This window comes from Trachypithecus francoisi, unplaced genomic scaffold (assembly GCF_009764315.1).
Source record: "Trachypithecus francoisi isolate TF-2019V2 unplaced genomic scaffold, Tfra_2.0 Lachesis_group13, whole genome shotgun sequence".
NCBI classification, from domain to species: Eukaryota; Metazoa; Chordata; class Mammalia; order Primates; family Cercopithecidae; genus Trachypithecus; species Trachypithecus francoisi.
The window spans coordinates 24,348,490-24,364,522 of NW_022681458.1; the positions used below are offsets into that span (position 1 = coordinate 24,348,490).

At 46.7% G+C, this 16,033-nt stretch overlaps 1 pseudogene; it reads left to right on the plus strand.

Moving 5' to 3' along the window:
* Positions 1–665: 665 nt before the first annotated feature.
* Positions 666–1,799, plus strand: LOC117094166 (annotated as a pseudogene).
* The last annotated feature ends 14,234 nt before the right edge of the window (positions 1,800–16,033 follow it).

Genomic DNA, 16,033 nt, shown 5'->3' on the forward strand with positions numbered 1-16,033 from the left:
TTCAACCATTTAGTGTAAAAGTATTTTACTAAACATTTTACTAAAATGTAAAAGTGTTTCTTCGTGCATAGGCTGTACAGAAATGAGCAGGAAGATGGCTTTGGCCCGTGAGCCAGTTTGTAGACCCTTATTTTAGGGGATTCTATATGGGAGAGAAAGAATTACAGGGAGAGATTGTCTGATTTAGCTCTATGAAGAGTTCTAAATGTATCAACTATGATTAATAACTTGCATACACACAGCACTTTAATGTTAACAAAATGCATCTGTGCTGTTATTCAATACCCACTGCAAGCCTGTGACTTAGGTATTATTAGGCCAATGTCTAGATGAGGAAACTGAGAGTCGAAACAGACGCAGCCAAGATCAAACAGTAAATGGGAAGCCCCAAGTTCAAATACAGTATTCCACCTCCAAAGGCAGAGCTTTTCCCACTGCATCTTGGGGGAGCTTAGATTGTCCATTTCACCAAGTGTTTATTAGGGCTTGAAGGAAGCAGATGGGGATGAACACTTGGGCAAAGGCACAGAAGCAGGGGAGTCAGAACCTCCTGGCTGCTTCATGTTTTCCTTAAGGCCATGGACATTCAGGAAATTGACAGCTACTGTTCTCATTAGGAGGAGAGCTGACCATGCCCAAAGACACAGAGTAAGCCAAGTTCTCCGATGTGGTATAATCACTCAGCCTGGTCACTGTGGCTGTTGCTTGGATTCGTAAACCTCCAGCAGGTCAGCAGGTGTCGCAGGGGACTCAGAGGTCAGCCTAAGGCCTTTCTCCAATGCCTGACCAGGAGCATTCCATAGCGGAGTAGGCACCCATCTACATGGAATGATATCTGGGACCCCTAAGAGAAAACCCTACTCCTAACACTCTTGAGCTGAGAAGAGACCCGAGTCTCTTCAGCTTTATGCCATATTTTTAGAGAAGGCACTGGACATAGGGTGCTTGGTACGGCTTCTTGTCTCCACTATGGTGCCACACTGTGAGCTGACCTTTGGCCAGTCACTTCCTATCTCCACATATCAGTTTTCACCTGTGAAGTGGGGGAGTAATGGCAATGTGGGGAGAGTTTGATGGCAGTTTTTATGTGGTATCTGACATGGTGCCGGCAACACAGTAAGATCCCAAGAGGTGTCAGTTTCTTCTTGTCCTGAATCTTCATCTTCATGTCTTCTTGTCTGTGCTGTTTTGTCTGCCTGGAGTGCCTTTTCTTCCACTTCATTATCCTGGTAAGCCTTCCCCAACACTCTGCCCATTACATACAAACACCTTGAGGAGTCACTTCCTCACTGGGCAATGTTATGGGTTGACTTGGGTCCCCCCAAAAAGACATGCTGAAATCCTAATCCCCAATACTCAGAATGTGACCTTATTTGAAAATAAGATCGGTGCTGTTCCTTTCCAACTTGGGCGCAGCAGAATGGCTCTGCAAAGAAGGGTGACAAGAAGAAAAAGGGCCGTTTTGCCATCAGCGAGGTGGTGACCCAAGAATGCACCATCGACATTCACAAGTGCATCCACGGAGTCAGCTTCAAGAGACGTGCCCCTCAGGCACTCAAAGAGATCCAGAAATTTGCCAGGAAGGAGATGGCAACTCCAGGTGTGCACATTGATACCCGTCTCAACAAAGCTGCCTGAGCCAAAGGAATAAGGAATATGCCATACCGTATCTGTGTGTGGCTGTCCAGAAAACATAATGGGATAAAGATTCACCAAATAAGCTCTACACTTTGGTTACCTATGTACCTGTTACCACTTTCAGAAATCTACAGTCAATGTGGATGAGAACTAACTGCTGATCATCAAATACATCAAATAAAGTTATAAACTTAAAAAAAAAAAAAAGTGAGCCAGGCACAGTGGCTTACGCCTGTAATCCCAACACTTTGGGAGCCCGAGGTGGGCAGATTACCTGAGGTCAGGAGTTTGAGACCAGCCTGGCCAACATGGTGAAACCCCGTCTCTACTAAAAATACAAAAATTAGTCGGGCATGGTGGCAGGCTCCTGTAATCCCAGCTACTCAGGAGGCTGAGGCAGGAGAATTGCTTGAACCCGGGAGGCGGAGGTTGCAGTGAGCCAAAATTGTGCCACTGCATTCCAGTCTGGGTGGCAGAGTGAGACTCCATCTCAAAAGAAAGAAAGAAAAGAAAAGAAAAAAGAAAGAAAACGAAAGAAATAGAGAGAGATAGGGGAGGGAGGGAGGGAGGGAGGAAGGAAGGAGAAAAGAAAGGAAAAGAAAAGAAGGAAGGAAGGAAAACAGGGAAAAAAAAGGAAAGAAAGAAAGAAAGAAAGAAAGAAAGGAAGGAAGGAAGGAAGGAAGGAAGGAAGGAGAGAAAGAAAAGAAAGAAAGAGAAAAGAAAGAAAAGGAAGGGAGGGAGAGAGAGAGGGAGGGAGGGAAAGAGAGAGAGAAAGAAAGAAAGGAGGGAGGGAGGGAAGGAAGGAAGGCAACAGGGTCTTTGCAGAGGTAATCAAGTTAAAATGATGTCATTAGGGTGGGTCTTAGTCCAATAGGACCAGCATCTTTATAAAATGGGGATACATGGATACAGGGACAGATACACAGAGGGAAGACCATGTGAAAACACACAGAGAGAAGATGGCCATGTGACTGGAGTGATACAGCCACAAGCCAGTGAACACCACAGATGCCGGAAAACACAGAGACTAAGAAGAGCAAGGAAAGATTCTCCCTGAGGCCCCTCAGAGAGAGTATGGCCCTGCTGACACCTTTTTAACTGGCCTCCAGAACAATCTATCATTTCTGCTGTTCAAAGCCACTCATACTTTGGTTTTTTGTTAGAGCAATCCTGGAAAAAGAATACAGGCAACCTCACTATCTCATTCGACACTTGCCCCATTACACCAAACTTTAGTTGACATGCCTGGCTCCTCTCCTGAGTTGCAGGCTTACCTCTGTATCCCCAGGGTCTAGACACTGCCAGGAGGTGATCTCTATTTGCTCCATATACTGAATTAAAGTTCCATTGCCCTGCACGCTCTGAGTCTGTGCCTGTGTGACTGCCTGTGTGTAACCACTTTGTTGATCCAGTGACATTACATCAGCAGGAGGCCAAGGATGAGCTATTTTTTTCTGGCTGTATATTCCGTGAATTAAAGACTCAACTAGGAAAGGCTTGGTGGTCAGGCCAGCAGGTCTGCCCCCTCCTGAGTTTATGAATATCTGCTCCCAGTTCCTTTGCCTCTCATGCTGGGCTGGCTGCTGCCTTGCCACGTGAAGCCTTCACCCTCTCTTCCCCAGCTGGTACCACCATCAGCAATTCCCTTTCTCCTTAGAAAAGGAATTTCTCATGCTTCTAATCCCATCACTGTGGGAGGCCAAGGCAGGCAGACCACCTGAGTTCAGGAGTTTGAGACCAGCCTGGCCAACACGGTGAAACCCTATCTCTACTAAAAATACAAAAATTAGCTGGGTGTGGTGGCTGATGCCTGTGATCCCAGCTACTCGGACGCTGAGGCAGGAGAATTGCTTGAACCCAGGAGTTGGAGATTGCAGTGAGCTGAGATCGTGCCATTGCACTCCAGCCTGGGTGACTCTGAGAAAATAAGACTCTGTCTCAGGAAAAAAAAAAAAAAGAAAGAAAAGAAAAGAAAGAAGGAAGGAAGGAAAGAAAAGGAATTTCTCAACCAAGAAAAAGTTGGAATGCTCTAAAGTAACTTCAATCAAAAGAAAAAAGAGGACAAGGGAAGAGAAAGTAACATGCTAACACCTAGAAGCAGTTAGTCACATGGCCCAGAATTCTACCACCATGTAGCCCAAGATCACACACAGGGCTCTCAGTTCTCATTCTCACCTGTGACCCAGGTGGGACATTAAACCAAGCTGCTCATCTTTCTAGCCCAAGAGAAAAGTGGGCCCTCTCTGCTCCACCAAGGCTGGTGGAGGTTCCAGACTCTCCTAGAACCTGCTTTCTTGATCTCTGTCTGCATGTGGCTCCCCAGCCTTTGTCTCTGGCTTTGGACCTCCTTGCAGAGCACTCTGTCGCTGCCCTGGCCCCTCCAGGTTCCTCTGAGCCCTGCCCTGGTCTCTGCTTTTCTGAATGAGCGCACCTGCACTGCCACCTGGCTGCAGAGAGTCCCTACCTTGATTCCCCTCTGCAGTCTCAGCCACGCCAGCTCCAGGGAGCCACCTCTCTCCATTGGTCCCTTCTCTGTCTTCTGGAGATGCCTGTCCCATGTTCATCAATGGTATATCAAGATGATATCTACCTTCAAATGGTCTATTTTCTTCCTAAGGAAGTGACCTTATTGTTTATTCAACAAATATTTATTGAGTACTATTACGGATTGTGTCCCCCAAAAACATATTGAGATCCTAACCCCCAAGACCTGTGAATGTGGCTTTATTTGGAAATAGGGTCTTTGCAGATGACCAAGTTAATATGAAGTCATTAGTGTGGGCCCTAATCCAATATGACTGACCTCCTTATAAAACAGGGAAAATCTGGACAGAGTCATGCAGAGGGGAGATGATGTAAAGACACAGGAAGAATGACAAATATAAGCCAAGGTATGTCTGAGGCTACTCGGAGTTAGGAGAGAAGCCTAGGACAGATTCTCCTTCTCAGCCCTGAGAAGGAACCAAGCCTGTCAACCCCTTGACTTCAGACTTCTAGCCACCGGAACTGGGAGACAACACACTTCTGTTGTTTAAGGTGTGATACTTGGTTACAGCAGCCCTAGGAAACTACAAGTCAAGTGCCCTCATTCTAGGCTCAAAACTCCATGTCTTCAGGGAGTTCACATTCTAGAAGGGAACAACAAACAAGAAACAATTAAATGAACAAAGCATGGCAAATGTGGGTAGCCATAAGTACAGTGGAGAAAAATAAAGCTGGGAATGGAGTTAGAGAGTACAGGGGAATGGGAAGCACTGCAATTTAAAATAGAAGAGTCCTGTAATCCCAGCACCTTGGGAGGCCAAAGCGAGCAGATCACCTGAGGTCAGGAGCTCGAGAGCAGCCTGGCCAACATGGTGAAACCCTGTCTCTACTAAAAAAATACCAAAAAAAAAAAAAAAAGATTAGCCAGGTGTGGTGGCAGGTGCTACGGAGGCTGAGGCAGGAAAATCACCTGAACCTGGGAGATGGAGGTAGCAGTGAGCTGAGATCATGCCACTACACTCCAGCCTGGGTGACAGAGAAAGACTCTGTCTCAAAAAAATAAATAAATAAAATAAAATAGAAGAGTCAGAGAAGGACATTCCAAAGAGGGAACATTCGAGCAAAGACCTAAAAAAGGTGAAGGAGACATCCGAGGAGATATCCATGAATAGTGTGGTTCAAGTCTAGGAAGCAGCACATATTGAGCACCCTTTGTATGCCACCCTGCCCAGCTGGGAGCCAGGCAGGGTTGGGAGGGATGATTGGAAAGGCTGCTGCGGCGAGAGGGCTGCTGGCCTCCATGTCATAGCCCTACCAGCCTCAGATATATGTGCCAACATCATCTCCTGGTGTGATTTTGCACAGCCACACAGATCAGCAGAAGTGAAAGAAGACTATTCACTGCAGATAAGGTTTTTTCCATAAACCTGTAATTATGAATAGCATAAATATGTTTCATTTTTATGTAAGTGAAGTAAGACTGTTAACTTATTCCAGTTATCATTTGAATTATATTGTGATTTTTATAACCTTGTTTTGTCCTTGGGTCCATTTTCAATCAATGTTGGAGTCCTCGAAAATGGAAGAGGCCGTGACCTCTCTTGACCTCTGAGAGGCCCTGGCACACCAGGTCTGGTGCTGGGTTCTGGCAATCTAAGAACAATAAGGTGCAGTCCCTGCCCTGGAGAACATGAGGCCTTGCTAAGAGAGAACGGTATGTAAACATGTCATTTCAACAGAATGTTGTAAATACTCTGATGGGAGCATATGAGAGTTCTTTGGAGGGCTTTTTAAAATTCTTGTTTTCTTCAGTACAAGGGAATCTTGAGGCAAAATTCTATATGGACTAGTTGTTTCCAGACACAATCTTGCACTAATTGCTTGGCCAGGCATGGGTTTAAAAAACAAATCAGTCCGAGAACAGTGGCTCACGCCTGTAATCCCAACACCTTGGGAGGCCGAGGCAGAAGGATCGCTTGAGCTCAGGAGTTTGAGACCAGCCTGGGCAACAAAGTGAGACCCTGTCTCTATAAAAAATCAAAAAGTTAGCCAGGCTTGGTGACACATGCCTGTGGTTCCAGGTAGGTGGTAGGCTGAGGCAGGAGGTTGGTTCACTTGGGCCTAGGAGGTGAGGCTGCAGTGAGTTGTGTTCACACCACTGCACTCTAGCCCGGGCAACAGAGACAGCCTGTTGAAAGCAAGGGAAGGAGAGGGGAGAGGAGGGGAGGGGAGGAGGGGAAGGAAAAGAGGAAGGGGGTAGGGGAGAAGGTGGGAGGGGAGGGGAAGGGGAAGAAAGGGGGAAGAGAATGGAGGAGAGGGGAGGAGTGGGGAGAGGAGGAGAAGGGAGGGGAGGGGAGGAGAGGGGAGAAGAGGGAAGGGGAGGAGAAGGGAGGGGAGGGGAGGGGAGGGGAGGAGAGGGGAGGGGAGGAGAAGGGAGGGGAGGGGAGAAGAGGAGAAGGGAGGGGAGGGGACAGGAACGGAAAGGAAGGGGGGAAGGAGAAGGTGGGGAAAGGGAAGGGGAGAGAAGAGAGAGGGGAAAGAAAAGAAAAGAAAAGAAAAAGCAAGCACAAATCAACCCCTTCTGAGTGCACTTCCCTCCAGCTAATGAAGTTTTCCTAACCATGATCCTTTGGGGTCACCATCTTAAAAATAAACAGGGAGCTCTTTAACCAAAGAAGATGCCAAAGTCCTAAAGAAATTGACCTCAACAAAGCCTCGCTCCTTCTCCAGCAGTTTCCAGCTCCATCGTCTTAATCTTCCCATGAGAGTTGTGCGTAAAAATCTTGACCAGTCTCCCATGACCTTGCCATCTCCTCTTTCACCTCATCACTTGCTTCCTCCTCCCACTGCCAAAGTCATCCAGTCACTTCCATCACCTCCTTCCATATCCTCACCACCCTCTCCACCCTAACTTACTCTTTTTGCCTTTCTGTCTGTAGAACCCTGGGAAAAACCCTTCACCAAGCCATCAAGCCTCACAGGCCTTCTTTCAGGACTAGCTCTTCCTGCCCTGGCTGCCATACATGGCACCGTGGACCTCCCCCTCCTGAAATGTCTTCATTCTCAGACTTTCCAGATGAACTCTGCCCTATTTCTTCTGCCCCAGACCATTCTCGTTATCCCCTTCTTTGCCTTCCCTTCCTCCTCTTTCCCCTTAAACATGGGCATGTGCTAAAGTCCAGTCCTTTCTGAATATCCTGCTTTCTCTTCCTTGCAAACCTAACTTCTCATGGCTTCCACCCTCAGTTTTACAACAGTTACTCCAAAAGCCATAGCTCCACCCCTTACTTGGTCAGATAAGCCAACTATCTACCCAGATTTCTGCTATTTTATATCACAACTGCCTGAGATTCAACATCTCTCAGCCTGAACACAATTTCTTTCTCACCAAATCACCCTCTTTCTGACTTCTTGACCCCAGTTCATGGTAGCACCATCCTCGTTATCCTGACCTAACACTTCACAGAAACATCTGATTCTTCACCTCTCCTAGGTCCCCCATACTCAGTCAGCTGGTACTTTCTTCAAAATTTCTCTCTCACTTCTCCATGGCTATTTATTCTCATTGCCATTGTCCTCCCTCATCAGGACTATACAAGTAATCATCACACGTACCTTCTCCCTCCTGCCATGGGATCTTTGAATGGAGAACCCTCTTCCTTCCTAATCTACTTACTCCACGTCTATCATCCTTAATTCTTCAACCTAACATCACTTCCTCAGGGAACCCTTTCCGTCTGTGCCTGACTCTAAAATCCACACTCCTCCATCTGACAACGGATAAAATAACCAGAATATGTAAGGAGCTGAAACAACTGGACAGGAAAAAAAATATATTAATCACATTAAAAAATGGGCCTAAAAACTGAATAGACATTTCTCAAAAGAAGACAAACAAATGGCAAACAGTATACGAAAAGGGGCTCCACATCATTGGTCATCAGAGAAATGCAAATCAAAACTACAATGAGATATCCTCTCACTCCAGTTAAAATGGCTTTTATCCAAAAGACAGGCAATAGTAAATGCTGGTGAGAATGTGGAGAAAGGGGAATCCTCATACACTGCTGGTGTACATTAGTATAGCCACTATGGTGATCCAACAATCTCACCGCTAAGTATATGCTAAAAAGAAAGGAAATCAGTATATCAAAGAGATATCTGCACTCCCATGCTTATTGCAGCAATATTCACAATAGCCAAGATTTGGAAGCAACCTAAGCATCCATGCACAGACAGATAAAGAAAATGTGGTATCTAAGCACAATGGAGTACTAGTCAGCCATAAAAAAGAATGAGATCCTGTCATTTCTAACAACATGGATGGAACTGGAGGACATTATGTTACATGAAATAAGCCAGGCACAGAGAGACAAACATCAAATATTCTCACTCATACATGGGAGTGAAAAATTAAAACAATTGAACTCATGGAGACAGAGAATAGAATGATGGTTACCAGAGGCTGGGAAGGGCAATGAAGTACAAAAATAAAGTAATATAAAATGAATAAATCTAGCATTTAATAGCACAAGAGGTGACTACAGTCAACAATCATTTATTGTACATCTTAAAATAATAGAGTATAACTGGAATGTTCATAACACAAAGAAAGGATAAATGCCTGAGGCGATGGATACCCCATTTACCCTGATAGGATTGTTACACATTATCAAAGTATCTCATGTACCCCATCAATATATACACCTATTATGTACCCATAAAAATTAAAAACAAAAAAATAAAAAACATACCCTGTTATAGGAACTCATAGTCCCATGTTCCTCTCCAGGACTTACCATAGTTGAGATTTTATATTTTTTATGTGATGATTTGATTCAATTTGGCCTCCTTACCAGGCTGTCACCTCTAGGAGTTGGAATCATATTTGTTTTTTCTCATCACTATCTCCCCAGGCTCTCACAGGGGCAGGGTACCTAACACATAGCAGATACTCAATACATATGTGTTTTGTTTGTTTGTTTTTAAGTGAAAGCAAGTTTATCAAGAAACTAAAGGAATAAAGAATGGCTACTCCATAACCAGAGCAACCTCAATACATATTAGTTTTGAATTAATGGCTTTTTTCATGACACTCTCTGTCAGACTGACATTAGTACAGCCACTATGGTGATCCAACAATCCCACTGCTAAGTATATGCTAAAAAGAAAGGAAATCAGTATATCAAAGAGATATCTGCACTCCCACGCTTACTGCAGCACTATTCACAATAGCCAAGATTTGGAAGCAACCTAAGCATCCATCCACAGACAAACAGATAAAGAAAATGTGGTATCTAAGCACAATGGAGTACTAGTCAGCCATAAAAAAGAACGAGATCCTGTCATTTCCAACAACATGGATGGAACTGGAGGACATTATGTTGCATGAAATAAGCCAGGCACAGAAAGACAAACATCAAATATTCTGCAAGTATTTTGCAAAGGTGACCACAGCAGTATTTCTGGTCCCATGTGCTGTTCCTCCACCAACAGGGGGATTCTACCTCCCCTCCCCTTGAACTTGGGCAAGATTTTGCAACTGCCTTGATGAGCGGAGTCAGCACATGACTTCTGAATCTCTGTTGGAAAAGGCATTACAGTTTCCTGGGTCTCTCAAAACGCTTGCCCTGGGAACCCAGACTCCATGTTATGGGGAAGCCCAGCCTACATGGAGATGCCATGGACATGTGTCTGGGAGGCAGATACAGCAGAGGACTCAGTCGACTGCAGTGTGAACTGCAAACAAGTGAGTAAACAAGCCTTTAGATGACACCAGCCACAGTCATCAAGTCGTCACCAACTTTCCAGTCTTCTAGCTGGAGCCCCAGACATTGGAGAGTGGAGACAAATCATTCCTGCTATACCCAGTCCAAATCTCTGACTCACATAATTTGTGAGCGTAACAAAAGATTGTTTCATGCCACCGCATACAGTGCAAAAGATAACCCAGCCACTTTCTCATCTATACCTGCAGTGCCTCCCGCTGCCTGCAGGAGGTACAGTGTGATCCTTGGCTTGGCCTTCCCATTCCAACCTCTTTGTCCCTATTTATCGCCCTCTAGAGGAAACTGCTACTCCAGCCCAACTGATCTACTCATTGTTTACCACTATCCTCCATCCCTTCCTCCCTTCGCCCTATCCTCACTGTTGCCCATAACTGCAATGGCCTCACCTCCAGCCTCACCAGATTCTCCCCATTGCCCAAGGCTCGGCCTCGTCCCTAAAGCCTCTAAAGCAATCCCAGGTAAACAACACTCTCACTCTTGCAATCTAGACTTTCATTATCTAGTAATATCATTTTCTAAACGGAAAAATCAGAATCCATGGTCTGAATTATTTTTATAATTTGTGCATTTACTTTCAAGGAGAATTTCACACAAAAATTAAAACTTACTTCCATTTAGTGATGTACTCAACCAATAGCCTTCACTGCAAAGTATAAAATTAAAAACCTCATAAAGTAGGCATGGTTATTATTTTACAGATTGAGAGGTGACAACACACTAGCAGCGCTCACTCGCTCTCGCCAGCTCCTTGGCCTCCACGTCCACTCCAGCCGTGCTTGAGGAGCCCTTCAGCTTGCCACTGCTCTATGGGAGCCCCTCTCTGGGTTGGCCGAGCTGGAGCCTGCTCCCTCTGCTTGTGGGGAGGTGTGGCGGGAGAGGCGCGGGCCACTCCGAGTTCTGGGTGGGCGTGGGCTCGGCCGGCCACGCCCTTGGAGTGGCCCTCTGGCGCCACCAGCCCTGGGCAGTGAGGGGCTTAGCACCTGGCCCAGCAGCTGTGGAGGGTGCTCTGGGTCCCCTAGCACTGCCAGTCTGCCCGTGCCTCGCTTGAATTCTCACCAGGCCTCAGCCATCTCCCCACAGGGCAGGGCTTAGGACCTTCAGCCCGCCATGCCTGAGCCCCCATTCCCTGGCAGGTGGGCTCCTGCATGGCCGAGACTCCCCAGCGGGCGCCCCCCACCGTGCTGCGTGGTGCCCAGTCCCAGCAACCGCCCAAGGGCTGAGGAGTGCTGCACCGGGTGCAGGACTGGTGGGCACCTCTGCCCAGGGCCCTGGCACGGGATCCACTAGGCAAAGCCAGCTGGGTGGGGACTTGCAGAACTTTTATGTCTAGCTGGAGGGTTGTATATGCATCAATCAGCACTCTGTATCTAGCTCCGGGGTTTGTGGATGCACCAATCAGCACTCTGTATCTAGTTAATCTGGTGGGGATTTGGAGAACTTTTATGTCCAGCCAAAGGATTGTAACTGCACCAATCAGTGATCTGTGTCTAGCTCAAGGTTTGTAAACACACCAATCAGCACTCTGTGTCTAGCTCAAGGTTTGTAAATGCACCAATCAGTGCTCTGTGTCTGGCTAATCTGGCGGGGACTTGGAGAACTTTTGTCTAGCTAAAGGATTGTAAATGCACCAATTAGTGCTCTGTGTCTAGCTCAAGGTTTGTAAACGCACCAATCAGCACCCTGACAAAATGGACCAATCAGCTCTCTGTAAAATGGACCAATCAGCAGGATGTGGGTGGGGTCATATAAGGGAATAAAAGCAGGCTGCCAGAACTCGCAGTGGCAACCTGCTCAGGTCACCTTCCACACTGTGGAAGCTTTGTTATTTCACTCTTTGGGTCCGCGCCACCTTTGTGAGCTATAACACCAGGGAGTTCTGCAGCTTCGCTCCTGAAGCCAGCAAGAGCATGAACCCACCAGAAGGAACGAACAACTCCGTATGTGTTGCCTTTATGAATTGTAACACTCACAGTGAGGGTCTGCAGTTTCACTCTTCAAGTCAGCGAGACCACGAACCCACCGGAAGGAAGAAACTCTGGACACGTCTGAACATCTGAAGGAACAAACTCCGGACACATCATCTTTAAGAACTGTAACACTCACTGTGAGGGTCTGCGGCTTCATTCTTGAAGTCAGTGAGACCCAGAACCCAGCAATTCCGGACACAAGATGAGGGAACTGAAGTTTAGAAAGATTAAATAAATTACCTACAGTCATATACTTAATTTTGTTGGAACTGGGATTCAAACCTGCATCCTCTTAAGATAGCACTTACTGCTTAATCTAGTAATTAAATATGTACAATGTTATAGTATGTTTTCCTTTTATAAATGTTCATTATAAAAAGTAATACATGCACGTAATAAAAAATGTCAATAGTATCTGAGAATGCAATATGAAAGTAGATCTGTCTCCAAATCCAGACTGTATTCCAGACTCCATCCAGTTCTTTTGTGTCTTTCCAGAAATATTATGTGCACATGTAAGCATCTCTTTGTTACACAGAGGGCATACTATTTACAACATTTTCTCTTTGTAATATCTCTTGGCAAGCATTACATATGGACATGTATAGAGTTCCTATATTCTTTCCCTGGCTGCATAATATTCCATGGCTGCCTGTTAATGATCTTGGAGTAGCCAGAAGCTAGAGAGAGATGGAGAGAAAGAGAGAGAAGGAGGGAGCTGGATGGAAAACTACAGTAAAATGAGAAGGGATGAGGGGAGGCCAGTAGGCCTGGAGGAGGAAAGCCTGATTCCTGGGCAGACTGCAAAGAGAAAGCAAGCCTGGCTAGGAACAGAAGTGAAAACAGAGGAGGCTCTGAATACATTGTACACAAGTGGGCCCCAGAGGTAGGGGAAAGGAGTTATTGAGCTCCACGGGGTGAACATTTACCTCTAACTTCTTTCCTGATGACTTCATCATCCCTCCTGAGGACCTCCCCACTTTTTCCAACCCCACCGTTTTTTAAAAAGTACCCCACCCGAAAGAAAACAAACATGTTACTATTTATTCATGCAAGAAGGCCCAGGAGACACAATAGACAGCAGCACCAGCCTAATTAAATGAAATGGGGTAGGTGTAACTCAAACCACCTCAGGAAAATATAATCCGCCACCAAAAAAAATTCCCACCATTCAGACCACAGGGAAATCAGACCAGCCTCCTCGCCAGGTTCCCAAGCAAAGGCTGACTCCGCGGGCAGCAAGATAAGAGAAGGTCGGCTTTTTGCCAGTAGCCTTCCTCCCTCCCCTCTCAACTCTGTGTACTCCCATGGCCCCCCACCTCTCTGAGCTTGTTCACCAACATATCAGAGCTGCTCCCTTTGTGGGCTGGATTGTTTAGCTAATTCTCCCATGGAAAATGGTTCAGGTTCAGATTCCAGGCCAAGGCAACCAGACACCAATTGCAAATCCAAGCTTGGGGATTGTATCTCTTTCACCACTTTGAGACACATAAACGGCATCTCTCCTCCCCACGTAGCTGTTCTCTCCACCTAGGGGAAACTCAGAGATGCTCCAAGTTGGACCCTCCAAAGCTAAGACATGGGAAGGGTACTGGAGAATCTCTGAACTGGCCTTCTCTAAATTTAGATGTGGACTCTGAGAGTCAGAAGGTGAGCTTGACCTAAGGATGTGCTCCTGGGCACCTTTGTCTGAAGAGCCCTGGGGCCAGATGAAAAATCTGTGTCTCTAGATTTCCCTCATCAACTGCAGGAGAGCTCTGGAATTAGACCTGCCTGGTCAGGTCTCCACTGTACCACTCTCAGTTGTAACTAGATGAGTTTGGGTACAAGCTTTATCTCTTTTTGCTTGATCTCCTAATCTGTAAAATGGAAAGAACAGTTTCTTTCCTCCTTCCCCGACAGGATTACTGTAAAAATTAAATGAGGCCACCCACATAAAGTTCTTGGCACACGGAAGGTGACCCAGAAATATGAGTTAGTTTCTTCCGCCTGAACAAGACTATACCCACCCCCTCCAACCTCACTCCAATCCTCCTTTCATGGGTCCAGTGTAAAAGTAGGGGGCTTCAGACAGGGCGCAATGGCTCACACCTGGAATACAAGCTACTCAGAGGCTGAGGTGGGAGGATTACTTGAGCTCAAGAGTTCAAGGCTACAGTGAGCTATGATCGCACCACTGCCCTGTAGCCTGGGCAACAGAGTGAGAGTGATTGATGCGTAGCAGGCACGTGTCCCATCTGTTCAAACCTGTGTCCACCCCCCGCAAGGCCAGCTGTCTGAAACACCATTCATGAGTCATTCTTCCAGGCCCCAAGGGCTTTAGGGATCTGTTAGCTGCAGTGGCTGTGAGGGTTAGTCACTCTCAATTACAGAAGGGGGTGATTGTGCTGATAATCTGAAAATGTAGCTACCCCTTGCTATAGGGTTTCTAACGCTCCAGGAACTCAGTCCATCCTCAAGAGCAAAGCTGCACTGTGACCCTAATTCCATCCTTAGCAAGGCCAGAGAAGAGCCAGGGCCTGAGCACTGGGGAGCAAGGCTCTTCCCTAACCCCTCACTCACCCTCCCTCTCTTCTCCAGGTTGAGCCAGTCCCAATCCCTTGACCTTGCCACCAAGCTCTAGTTTCCAGCCATTTCATCACCGCTGGGTCCTTTCTCTGAACGCTCTCCAGGTTCCCCTTGTCCCTCTCAAGCTGCCATCCGTCAACACCCGTTCCTAAGCTCTTGCCCTGTTCGGATGACTGTACTCAGAGCTGGCCCTGGGGCTGCGGTCAGAGTCTGGCCAGGGTAGACAGAGTATCGTGGGGAAATGACCTCATAAGTCCTCCCTCGTGGAGTATTTTTAGGCACCACTTTCCTCCCCCTCCCACTCAGCTTCCATGCACTTCCAGTGCAGTCCAGAACTCTCTGGAATCTCTAGGGGTGCTGCAACTCTTGTTTTCCCAGTGTTTAAGGGGTGGAAACTGTAACTGCCCCTCCAAACACTCAACTCCTCATCCTTTGAATGATTCTTTTTCATTTCTACTCTGCTTCTTTTCAGAAAATATAGACTCCTGTCAAATTTTGAGGGATTCCAACCATCACCCCCGAGGTAGGCAATTCCAGCTCCGTGGCTGCATTCCCTCCTCTATGTGGCTATGGTGTGGTTTCCTTTGTTGCTAATCTAGTTACATGTCACATAGACTAAAATCCTGTGAGTCTGCCTCCTCCTCAGTGTGGGGAGAGACCCAGATCCTCTCCAAGAATTCCAAGTGGAATTCAGAGATCTCAGAGTCTACGAAACAGCAGTATGTGACCACAAGAACTTGAGGCTGGGTCTCAGGGTATCAGGGTCTCTGGTTAGTGTCAGCTTCATTTTGCCCATCTTTCTGGAGAAGTTGTTTTACTGTTCTAGTTTCTCTGTACGGTCTTTGATTTTTTTTTTTTTTTCTTTTGGCCACCAATGAACTTGGCCACCAGTGCATCCACTAGTATCCACATACCTTTCAGGACCTTGAGATAGAAGAGATTCTGATGCTACCAGGCACAGCGACCCATCTCCTTCTCACCTTCATGCTCTGCCCCATCATTGCCAACCACCTAATCTAAAGTGGGCCCTGGAAAACCAGCTCCAAGCCATGTCTGGCCATGGCTACCAGTCACTCACTGGATGCTAAAAAATGAGGAAAACCTTCCCAGCCTGAGACAAGGGGAGAGGGAGGAAAGGCTCAGTCGGGAGGTTTGGAGAATCCTGTCCCATCTCCATCTCACCCAACTTCAATGAACCCAGAAAGTACGGAGGGAAAGTATCTCAATCCATGCCAGATGGAGAACAGTGCTGGCAAACAGCTGGCCTCAACAAATACTTGTGCTTTTTTTGCATGATAAATGCTGCTGACAGCCAGAATGGCTGGAGAGGAAGGAGGCAGAGCTTCTCCTGGGCCCTGTATATTCAGGTAGGATTTGAATCGAAGGCAACCTAGGGTCAGCTCCAGCTGAGTTTGGGGCTTCATACTGAACACAACTCAATAGTCTCAAATCTCTTTGTGTGTCTCACCAGTGAGGTTCTCCTTGCCCAGAATAGCCTCTGCTCACCACACCCTTGCCCCCTGTCCTCACCCCCTGACATGCTCCAGATCAAAGGCTTCCCTTCATGAGCAGTCCCCAGTACCCAAA